At 38.2% G+C, this 12,433-nt stretch overlaps 1 long non-coding RNA gene across 1 annotated transcript; it reads right to left on the bottom strand.

The window, feature by feature from the left end:
• Positions 1 to 4,081: 4,081 nt before the first annotated feature.
• LOC124421015 lies at positions 4,082 to 5,646 on the bottom strand. Its single transcript, XR_006941475.1, has 3 exons — positions 5,608 to 5,646; positions 5,502 to 5,547; positions 4,082 to 5,449 (listed from the first exon to the last, which is right to left on the bottom strand). It is a non-coding gene; the product is annotated as an uncharacterized LOC124421015 (long non-coding RNA).
• Positions 5,647 to 12,433: the final 6,787 nt, after the last annotated feature.

Genomic DNA, 12,433 nt, shown 5'->3' with positions numbered 1-12,433 from the left:
ATAATAACTATTTTATGGTTATAAGCTAAATTTTGACATCTATTTAAAAAAAAATTTAGTCATTACAGATAGAAAAATATTATTTTTAATTTTCGAAGAAACCCGGGCAACGCCGGATACACGCAGCTAGTATTTAATATATAAATACTTAATTTAAAAATTGTGTTTTTCACACGCACAAATCTCAAATGAAAAGTATAAAGAATATTTTTGATAGTTTTGTTTTTGTTTTCATATTCGTTTTCTCTTCTGTTTCTTACGCCAAAGTTGAATATTTTTCAACTTTTGTACTTTATGCACAAGTTTGACGTTTTGATTTTGACCGCTCTTATAAAAACACAGTAAACACGAGCTGTCAGTTGCGGTTTGACGCAAAGTATTGTATCTGTTTGGGCTTTAGGAATGGCAGATACTCCCAATAGAGTTGGAAGTGTGGCTTACGAAATATTATTTAATAAAATCCTTTTCTATATTTACGAAAGTACGAAAACCTTTCGTAATATTTTTTCTTAAATTTTTGCGAAATTAAACATATTGATATTAATTATATTATGATTAAATAAAACTACAATATTTTTATATAACTTAAGAAAAAGTATATTATTCTTAAATTATTTTCATAAAAAAAAAAATTGAAAATTCGTGTGGAGAATAATTTTGAACTAAAATTAGAAAATGTATTTTAAAATGAACATAAATGTTTGCAATTGTTGATGGAAACTAGTCGAAATTGTTTCTATGTTTAGGTAGATTATCATAAAACTTAACAAAGTTATTTATTAACAACCGATATTTATAATAATAGTGAAAAAATAAATTAACCCTTAAATGGGACTGCAAACGGGTTTTATTGAAATATGTCCAAATTGGCATGTTTTTAAAACATTGGGTTCATTTAAGGGTTAATTTATTTTTTTCACTAAATATCGGTTGTTAATAAATAACTTTGTTAAGTTTTATGATAATCTACCTAAAAATAGACACAATTTCGACTAGTTTCCATCAACAACAGACCCGATGACGACTTTCGATTACGAACAATGCTAACAATTAAGAATAAAAAGTTTTCAGCGATTTTTGATAATGGAGCTATTCATTGCTGTATACATTTGGCCATTATAGAAGAATTGAATATTTCTATCATTGTTGCTGATTTTGATGCACTTTACTTAGCGGACCATTCTATAATTCCGGTAGAAGGAGCCGAAAATATCTGGTTTGTGTTGAATGGTATCGTAAGAATTTTTTAGTACTGAGAACGAGTTTAGATCCAATTATCATTGGCATGAATTTCTTGCAACAAACTGGCCAAGAACTACATATTATCCCACGAACACAAACAAAAAATTCAGTCACTTTACAGAATTCTGATATTTCTCGAATCAATTCGTTGCAAGTATCATCCACAGTCGATTCCACACCAGAAAAACAAATAGGAGATAAAATTCAAAAATTTTTAGACACACGATTCGATGAATTAAGCGGCCCTTCCGATGTTACACAACAAGTAATTAGAATGAAACATTCTAGACCACTACGTCAGCGGTATTATCCAAGAAACCCCGCCATGTAAGAAGTTATTAACAATCAAATACATGAATTATTCAGAGAAGGCAAAATCGAACCATCTAAGAGCCCAGAGTTCACCCATCGTACTGATCCGTAAAAAGAACATTGAGTTGCGTCCGACAAAGAAACGAAAATTATATTCCACAGGTAAACTCTATTCTGGAAAAATTGAGAAACAGCAAGTATTTCAGTACAATCGATCTTCGTAACGGCTACCGCAAATACCCATGGACCCAAACAGCAAAATATATACAGCCTTCACAGTCCCCGGTTTATATCAGTGGCGTGTAATGTCTTTCGGGTTGCATTCCGCGCCGGCAACTTTCCAGAGGACATTAGATTGTGGTCCTGAATTAGACACATTCGCTTTCTGAACGAACTTTTGAAGAAGAACAGGAAGTAGAACTGGGAAACCCCAAAAAAGACAGCATTTAAAGAAATAAAACAAAAATTGATGGACGCACCAGCTCTTACTTGTCCCGATTTCTCACGTACTTTCATTTTACAAACAGGCGCTAGCGATGTTGGTCTTGAGGCTGTACTAACACAAGAATTCGAAGATGGCGAAAAGGTATTTGCATATGCTAGCCGCACCTTAACGTCTTCAGATCGTAATTACACAGTTACTGAAAAAGAATGTCTAGCTATTGTGTGGGGAATAAGAAAATTGAGACATTATATTGGGTACCACTCCATCATCGTTACAGATCATCAGTCACTAAAATGGCTCAACTCCATTCAGTCGCTCTCTGGAAGAATTGCAAGCTGTGCTCTGGAGCTAATGCAATTCGATTATGAAATCCGCTATCGTAAAGGAAATTTGAATGTCATCGCAGATGCACTTTCCCGGTCTCCTGTTCCCGCAGAATGTCAAGTTCCTTCTGTTCATACACTTAAGAAAGTCCCTGACGAAACAGTTGTAACATGGATTATTATTATTTGAAACTGATAACGCTAATAACCATGTACATATTTCTTCACAAATATTACTTAAATATTTATTTTTTTTTCTTTTATACCCGCCTTAATAATTATTCGCATTATTATTTATATTTAAGTTCAGTGGGTACCGTTTTTATTAAAATCCACCCTAGTGTAAACTTTACATATCAGTCAGTGTATTATCATATATTACTCGCAGATTCGTAATATGTTATAATTCTTATTTAGTTTATGTATACTTCTGTATAAGTATACTAAGGAGTGAGATCGAAAAATTCTTAACATACATATATGTTTATAAAAAAGAAACCACTAAACTTACAGCTTTATTTATTTTTTATTTGATTCAAATTATTATTACAATTTACAAAAAAAGAATATTTTTATAGTTTTAATCACTAGTGATGAAATTTTGAACCCTTTTCGGAAACCCTTCCATTAACGTTTTTATAGTGCTTTCTGTCACTTTGCTCGAACATGTAGTCCATCTCCGTTTAAAATCTACCACACTTTTGGACACCTTTTTTGTACTCTTCAATTCTCTTTTAACAAGAGCCCAATATCTCTCCACTGGCCTTAGCTCCGGGCAGTTTGGAGGATTTGCCTCTCTTGGTACAAATACCACATTATTGTTCTTGTACCACTCAAGGGCTTGTTTACCATAGTGACAGGATGCCAAGTCAGGCCAAAAATAAGTGGACACATTATGAAGTCTTATGAATGGAAGCAGCCTTTTTTGTAAACATTCCTTGATGTAAATTTCGGTATTTATAGAGCCCGTTGTAACAAATGATTGGCTTCTTTTGCCGCAACTGCATATTGCTTGCCATACCAAGAACTTTCTGGGAAATTTTGTCTGCTTTTGGGTCCTAAACTTTTCTTCAACATTCCCTCGAGCATCAGCAACATAAAACTTTTGACCTGGAAGTTGCGAAAAATCTGCCAGAACATACGTTTCGTCATCCATTATGCAGCAAGAATATTTTTTTTATAAAACTTGACTTCAATTTCCGTGCTCTGTTTTTGGCCTCTAAATTTTTAGCAGCGTTCCTGTCAGGAACTTTTTGAGCCTTGTATGTTTTTAAACCTGCATTAGCTTTAACTTTTCGTACCAAATAGTCCGAGCACTGAGCTAACCGAGCTGCTTTCCTACCGCATGTGTTGGGAGCTCTTTTGAAAATGCGTTCTATTTTTTTTGGCTTTAGAAACATCATGTGGACCATTCCTTCTACCTGAACCAGGTTTTCTATCAACTGACAAGTTCTCCCGGTACTGTTTAATAACATTGGAAACAGTTTGACGGCAGACCTTTGTATGCTTGGCCAACTTTTTGTAAGACCAAGTTGGGTTTAGTTGAAAATATTTAATAATTTCAGTACGCACTTTTTTCTGGTCACTCATTTTAATCAGATTAACAAAAAATTAATATAATTAACATTACACATAACAACTGACATGTTTTTCAAAGGTAACTTGATCAAAAAAAAATCAAATAATACTTTGGTTGAAAAATGTAATGAAAAACGTGTGTTAAGAATTTTTCGATCTCACTCCTTAAGTAGGTATGTGGTGAGGGCGGTTCAACCGAGACAAGAATTTGCCAATTATTTTAAGGCTGCTGTTAACGCTTCTTGCGATAACAGCCCCCGGTGTTCGGACTTGGTTCGAGTGTCACCTTGTACTGCGACTTCGGTCGATAGTTTCAGACACTGCTACTTCGGTCGATAGTTTCGTCACCGCGACTTCGGTCGATAGTTTCGTCACCTCAGCTTCGGTTATTGGTTTCGGCACCGCAACTTCGGTTGTTGGTTTGGATACTGCGACTTCGGTCGATAGTTTCGTCATCTTATTGGTTTCGGCACCGCAACTTCGGTTGTTGATTTAGATACTGCGACTTCGGTTGATAGTTTCGGCACACCGACGTTGGTTGTTAGTAGATTTTAAGATAGACTTAAGTTTACTGTATTATATAAATATTTAGCTTTAAGTTAACACCGATCCTGAATCACCTGAACAGAAATCCAGACCGCCAGAGGAGATTTCGTGTTCCTGAGAAATCCGAATAAACCGCCGAAAATATCCTTAATCCCGACTTATTATCAATGCTGCTAATAATTTTTTTCTTTTGTTAACAAAATTTATTGTATCGAATAAGAAATATAAATAAAACATTGTTATTTAACCCTCCTTCTACTTAAGGTTTGTGGAACCGTGAGTCGACTTTGGACACAGGGTATACAGAGACGTCACGAGCAAAAAGCTATTTTCCTCTCTTTCGCACAAAACTAATTCAATGATTTTTTAGCTGTATTTTATATACCCCTTCTCACCAAACAATTTCAAAATTAAACAAAAGCTGATTTTAGACTTTTTCAAATGTCAAAAGTCAAAACTACCTCAGTCGACGATAAAACCACGTTACACAGTGAAAACAGATCTAGAAAAGCTCCCTGATTACCAAATAGATCAGCATGGAAACTTGAGAAGACACATTTTTTATTCTTCCTCGTATAACGACGTCGATCCTACACTTAAAGTTATGTTAAATAACATATTAGTTAACATTTATTGAGCTTTACTAGGAACCGCATACGATCACAAATAAGTCCAACTCATGTAGATGTGTACAGGGATGCTACTGGTTTTACACAGCCATAGTATCCAGACACAGTACTTGTAAAGCACAGGGAATCTAACGGCTATAGGTCTCAGGCGTAGTGGTGACTAACAATAATACTCATCAAAAGAATCCCATTATATAAGACAAAGAGCCTTAACGGCTGGGTCTTGTTCCAGAGAGTGCAGTTGACTGGTCGTTACGCGCTTTATCGTCTCGGTAAATTAGCTTGTTTATCTACTCTTTAAAATCGTGTAGTATTTAAAATCCTGAAATATTTAAAAGTCCTGAAGTATTTGTAATCCTGGAGAATTTGAAATCCTGTAAAATATTATTTTTAAATAAAATATTGTAAATAAATAATTATAAGAACATTTTTGGTGTGATTATTTTTTATCCTGGCTGCGAATGAGTATATCCTGGCAAAGTTTATTATAATATCATTAAGAAGAATATATATTGAAATGATCTATACTTACTTTTGTGACGTAATTTTTGCACTTATTCAACTCCACCTTAAATAAGAACTCAAATAACAAAAATATCAAAAAAAAAAGTAGTGAAAAATAATTATCATAATTGTTTTTAATAAATATGTTCCTTTTTTTTTTGAAAAAATAGTATCCTTTTTAATAAAACCAACTGTCATTATTTCTGTATACTTATTTTTATGATTAGCTGTAGGTAGTTATTGTTTTCTGAAGAATTTTGAGCAGAGTAAATACTTTAAACATGGAGATTATCAAGATTCTCGGGGGAGTTTTCCCGTTTTTCCTACCGAGCGCGTCCCCGGGTGGCGGATAGGGGGTGGTGATGGACCATCTGTCCTCCCCCAGTTTTAGTTTGACTCAAGCTGAGGGAAGGCAGATTGTCCGCCACTTGGGAATATTATATTCCCCGCGGACCAAAAAACTGGAAAAAAAACAACATGGAAAAGAAAAATAAAAAGATAAAAGTTACGGTGCAGGGCCTAAATAACCCAGTACCGGCGGCAAGTGTTGATCTACTCGCGAGTCACGTATCGTCGTCATCCTGCAATCGTGAGCAAAATACTACTACGGAGGTGGGTACCTTGGCCTCCGTGGCGGACAATGCGTCAAGTGTACAGCATGCCACTGGCAAAAACATAGGAGTGAAAGAGAATGATGTACTCGGAGAGAGCTCTAAGCTACCTCAGCCTAAATAACCCAGTACCGGCGGCAAGTGTTGATCTACTCGCGAGTCACGTATCGTCGTCATCCTGCAATCGTGAGCAAAATACTACTACGGAGGTGGGTACCTTGGCCTCCGTGGCGGACAATGCGTCAAGTGTACAGCATGCCACTGGCAAAAACATAGGAGTGAAAGAGAATGATGTACTCGGAGAGAGCTCTAAGCTACCTCAGCCTTTCAATATAGGTGAGAGTTCCGACTCTGAATCCTCAGATGATAATAACAACACCATTATAGCAAATCCCAAAAAGGATGAAGTAGAGCAAATGGTGAAACAGGTGAGTGATAGCATAGCTAAACTACCTATTACTAAGAAAAGACTATCTGGAGCACAGAGGAGGAAGTTGAAAAAGATGCTTCAGGAAATCATAGTTAGTCAATCCAACGACACTCCAAAAGAAAAATTGGACTCTCTTACAAGATCTGAGGCAAAGAGGATCAGGTCTCCCGAGGAGTTGACAAATGAGAATAAACCGAAGAAAAAGAGCTCCCCGTCTTCTTATATACAGTCGAAGCCAAGCCATACTTCACTCAAAGGAACCTCAAGTCAGAATCCTGCGAGTAAGGGTGACAACGCCAAGATAGATATTCCGAAGGCGACCACGTCGGCGAAATCAATCTCGAAGGCACGAGTATCTCAAAAGAAGGCCCGAAAAGAGAGGAAAGAGAGGCTAGACAGTGGAAAAGGAAAAGAGCCACCATCTTACGCCAAAGTTGCCAGAAGAAGACACCGGGACGATCTCTGCTATGCAGTTTACGATGCCGGTAACCCGACAGGCAAAATTCCAATAGACCAACAGAGTAAGGTAGAAGATCTGGTGAACAATAAGATAGTGGTCCACGCAATCGCTTCAAAGGGCAGACAACCAATAGAGAGCGTTAGCTGCGAGTTCAGCATGGGCGCGATGTTGATGAGATTGGCATCTCACCAATGTGTTAGCACCCTAAAGAACTTGGTGGAAAGTATCCCTCCTCCCTGGAACGGCGCTAAGCTGGGACTGGTAAAGAAGAGCGAGCTCTAAAAGTCCACTGTATACATAAAAGGATGGGGCAGTAAACTGACAAGTGAACGTATACTGGAAATTCTTGGTGGTCAAAATGCTGAGCTGGCCGTGGAAAAATGGGAAGTCTTTTACAGGAAAGAAGAACCTGAGGGAACTTTATTTGTAATAGGTATCGACCAGAAATCTATGGCTAGTCTTGCCAAGAATAAAGGTAGGGCTTACTTCGCCTCTAAAGCTGTCATATTCAAAATTGGGAAGGTGCCGATTGGAAGGGCTGTTACAACAAGCCTCGAAAAGAACACTAAAAAACCTAAGAACACAGCATCAGTAGCAACTACTGATAACGTTGAGAAGTCAAATCCTTAAAGCGAGGAAGTTACCACTAACTCGCCAAAAGAAGGTACAGCTGCCATTTCCAAAATCGGAGAGGCGCCGATTGAAAGGGCTGTTAAAACCGCTCCCGATAAGGACACTAAACCAAAGCAAGACACAGTAACCAAAGCATCATTAGCAAGTACTGGCAATGTGGAGCAGTCAAATCCTAAAGGCGAGGAGGATATCACTCACTCGCCAGAAGACAGAACAGCAGAGCTCTCCAAAATTGGGAAAGTGTCGATTAAAAAGACTGCTCTTCCTATGCTTGATAGGGACACCGCAGTGCCATCAATAGCCACTTCAGGTTACCCGGAGGAGCCAAATCCAACGGGCGAGGAGGTGATCACTAACTCGCTGGAAGACAGTTTAAGTGGATGACAATGATTGAAGTTATCCAAATAAACCTCCATCGGAGCGAGACGGCCACAAACGCTCTGATGGCTAAAATTAACACAGGTAAGATACATATAGCTTTAATCCAGGAGCCTTGGACGATTCGCAACAAGGTTTCTGGATTAAATCACATAAATTTCCAACTTTTCTACGCTGATACGCCCGAGAACATGTATCTTATGCCACAAGAACTTATGTTTTCTTCTCTCAACAGGATTATCTACATCGGATGCAACGGTGCTGAAGCAAGGTCGTGGCAACATATACCTTGCATCTGTTTACCTGCCTTTCGATTCTCCGACACTACCACCAACGTCGGAGCTGATGAAACTGGTCGAAGAGGCACAAAGGAAAAATAAGAAAATTGTAATAGGTTGTGATGCCAACTCCCACCATGTAGCTTGGGGTAGTACAAACACCAATCGCAGAGGACAAGCCCTCATGGATTTCCTTAATACTAAAGACTTGATAACATCGAACTTAGGTAATAAAGCTACCTTCGTCAATAGAATCAGAGAAGAAGTATTAGATATAACTATATGTTCAGAAGAGCTTATAAACGAAATTCAGGATTGGAGGGTTTCCGACGAGCACTCCTTTTCTGACCATCGGTACATAAGATTCAAAATACTACGGCCGCCACCAAAGCCGATAAATTTTCGGAATAAGTCTAAAACTAATTGGACAATGTTCGGTTCCTTACTAAAGAACCGTTTATGTCAGGACACTGTTCAATGTCGAAATAAAGAGGACATAGACGCCAAAGTAGAAATGCTCACAAGTGCCTTGGTTGAATCGTTCGAGGACAGCTGCCCTCTGCGAGAGCGGAGATCTGCCAAGGAGAAACCCTGGGTAACCAGGGAGATCCGGAACCTTGGTAAGACTCTTCGCAAACTATTTAACCGGGCACGGCGTAAAAAGACCGCAGTATACTGGGATGAGTATCGTAGTAAACTTGGTGAATATAAAAAAGTTGTTCGTAAAGCCAAACGAGACTCCTGGAAACTTTTCTGTGAACAGGTAGACAGCGTAAATGACGTATCGAAGATAAAAAAATTCCTATCCAAAACTCATGTCCAACCGGAATCTATGGTCGATGACACGGGCAAGAGGCTGGAGGATATGGAGGAGACAATGAAACTCCTAATAGACTCTCATTTCCCACCAGGTATATCGAATAACATAGACGAACCGATATTGGAGGAAGAGGAGGCAAACACGAAAATTGTAATTACACCTGATATGGTTAAAGGGGCAATCAAGAGCTTCGCTCCCTATAAAGCTGCAGGGCCGGATGGCATTTTCCCGGCACTCTTACAGATGGAGGCGGAACTGGTCTCCGTACATCTGTCTCTGATATTCACTGCATGCTTGCAATTCACATATACCCCCATTAAATGGCAGGATGCAAGGGTAATATTTATACCTAAACCAGGGAAACCTAGCTATGCGACACCTAAGTCTTATCGACCGATAAGTCTTACGTCCTTCCTACTTAAAACCTTGGAACGGATTGTCGATAGTATGGTTAAAAGCAGTATACCCGACAAAGACCTAAAATTTAAGCAGCATGCTTATGTAAAGGGACGATCGGTGGAAACCGCTTTAAACGAAGTTGTCCACTACATAGGTGCATCCTTTGATAGCAAACTATATACACTGGCGGTATGCATTGACATCGAAGGCGCCTTCAATAACGTGCACACTGATACTCTTATCCAATCCATAGACCAGTTTTATGTTGACCGGGTGCTCCGTAACTGGATCAACCACATGCTAAGGAACAGATGGATAAGTTGCGAGATGTACGATATAACTATCAGGAAAAGGGTATTTCGCGGTATACCACAGGGTGGCATTTTATCACCTTTACTCTGGGTTACCACGATTAATAGCCTTCTAAGGACCCTAACTGAGAAAGGACTTAGACCCGTCTGCTATGCAGACGATGTCGTAATACTTTTAAAGGAAAAGGATCCAAATTACTTGTGTAGAAGAGCTGAGGAGGCTCTGAATACGGCCTTGGGCTGGGCTCAACCGAGAGGCCTCAATGTTAACCCGGCAAAAACGGAAATCTGTCTTTTCACAAGAAAGACAAAAATTTCTACATACACTGAACCTTGCTTCCTGGATAAGAAGATACCGTGACAGATAAAGTTAAGTACTTAGGTGTAACCCTCGACAGGAAATTAAAATGGAAATACCACATAGAGGATAGAATCAACAAGGCACATCGGTGCTGGGCGATATGTAGGAAAGCTATAGGCATGAAATGGGTCTTAGTCCTACTATGATAAACTGGCTTTATAAAAGTGTAATTAGACCAATTCTAGCTTATGCTTCAATAATCTGGTGGACTGCTTTAGACAAAAAGTGCAATATCAAACTTCTACAGGGAGTTCAGCGTACATGCTGCTTGGGTATAAGTGGTGCCATGTGTACTACTTCAACCAAGGCTCTGGAAACGTTGCTAGATATTCCACCCATTGAAACATATTTAAGATATGAGGCGGCGCTTACAGCCGAACGGCTCTATACTTTAGGCGAACTGGCCAAAAGCGGTTATAGGACACGTCATCAATGTATACTGGACACATTGGAAGGTTATACACAATCATCGGACATGCCAGATCGTATACCAGACACAGAATATGTCGGAAACTTTGAAACGCTGATCCCAGATAGAATGTCTTGGTCAAGCGGAACATTGGAGCAAGTACCAGTAGGAGTCCGTTGTTACACGGATGGCTCTAAATTGGAGGACAAAGTGGGGCTGGGGTTCTATATTAAAGACCCAGAAACGGAAATATACCACCGCTTACCAAATCATAACACAAGCTTCCAGGCAGAAGTACGAGCAATAACGGAATGCGTAAATTGGATTAGAATAAACATGGCGCCCACAGCGCTTAATATATTTACCGACAGCCAGAAGGCAATTAGGGCGATATCAGGTGATAGAACCAAATCTAAGACAGTAATGGATTGTAAGAAAACTTTAACTGAATACTCTTCCAGAGGTAAGGTTCACATTATATGGGTACCAGCCCACTCGGGAGTAGTCGGTAACGAAAGGGCGAATGTAGTAGCTTTAAAAGGAAGGGAGCTCGAGGCAGTTAACCTGACAAACGCAAAACCATTCGACGCAACAAAAACTGATCTAAAAGTATGGGTGAGAGAAACCCATAAGGCCTCTTGGAATAATGAAACAGTGGGTAGAACCACGAAGATGCTATGGGGTGACCCTGATGAGAGCAAGACGAGAAATCTCCTCAAAATGAGCAAGTCTGAGGTTAGTATGATGGTACGTATTCTGAGTGGACACATAGGATTACGTGCACATCTATACAAAATTGGACGTGCGGATTCAGACGAATGTAGAGCATGTGGAGAGGACAGTGAAACTCTGGAGCACTTTCTTTGCCACTGTCAGGCATTCGTCGAAGTTAGATCCAAGTATTTTGGAAGTGATGTTATTCCGGAAATAACATTCCTAACTAACACTGATTGGAAGATTCTTAGGAATTACGTTCAGGAAACTGAGTTCCTGAACACTGAAAAATAATTCAGTCAGTTCCTTTTTTTTTTCATGATAAGGAGCGCACAACAGGCCCGATAGTGGCCTAGGTGTATTTCTTCGGATTTGATGTAGTATACATCCTCCTATCAACCTAACCTAACATATTTATTAAACTTTGTATTACTTAGACATAACAAGGTCAGAAATTTTAAGTTATCTCACCCTAATAAATTTCAAGCAAAAGGTCTGTTCGCGTGCAACTTGCAACGAGAGGGTAAAAGAGAGATAAAAATGGCAGTTCGTTGATAGAGAATTTTTTGGTTTTAATGGATATTTTATCCCAGTAAAAAATTAGCAAACAAACATGTTTTTAAACATAGGAAAATAACACAAATGTGGCAAATTGTTATAAATATCAATTATTATATTATTAATATGATATTTATTTAAATGGATAACAATTTTATTTGAGTTGTCATTTGTTTTTTATGCATGTTTCACTTTTGTTTATAATTGAAAATTTCATAAATAGTTTTAAATTTTAAAATATTTAAAACCAAAAAAGTATTTTAACATATAATTTTACAGTAATAAAACAATTAATATTAGAAATCTTGGTTTTAAATGTAAGTATTTTACATAGTTTTTTATTTTACTTATGACCTGAGCAAGGATTTCTATGCGAATGCATGTTTTTAGTCAGTAACTCAAAATAACTTTTAACTAGTTTTCTTTTCGAATCAAAGAATTTGGTACAAAATGGCAAAAGGGATTTGTTGTTGCATATTTTGTTATAAATGC

This window comes from Lucilia cuprina, chromosome 6 (genome assembly GCF_022045245.1).
Source record: "Lucilia cuprina isolate Lc7/37 chromosome 6, ASM2204524v1, whole genome shotgun sequence".
Taxonomy (NCBI): domain Eukaryota; kingdom Metazoa; phylum Arthropoda; class Insecta; order Diptera; family Calliphoridae; genus Lucilia; species Lucilia cuprina.
This window is presented reverse-complemented; position numbering and strand designations above follow the sequence as displayed.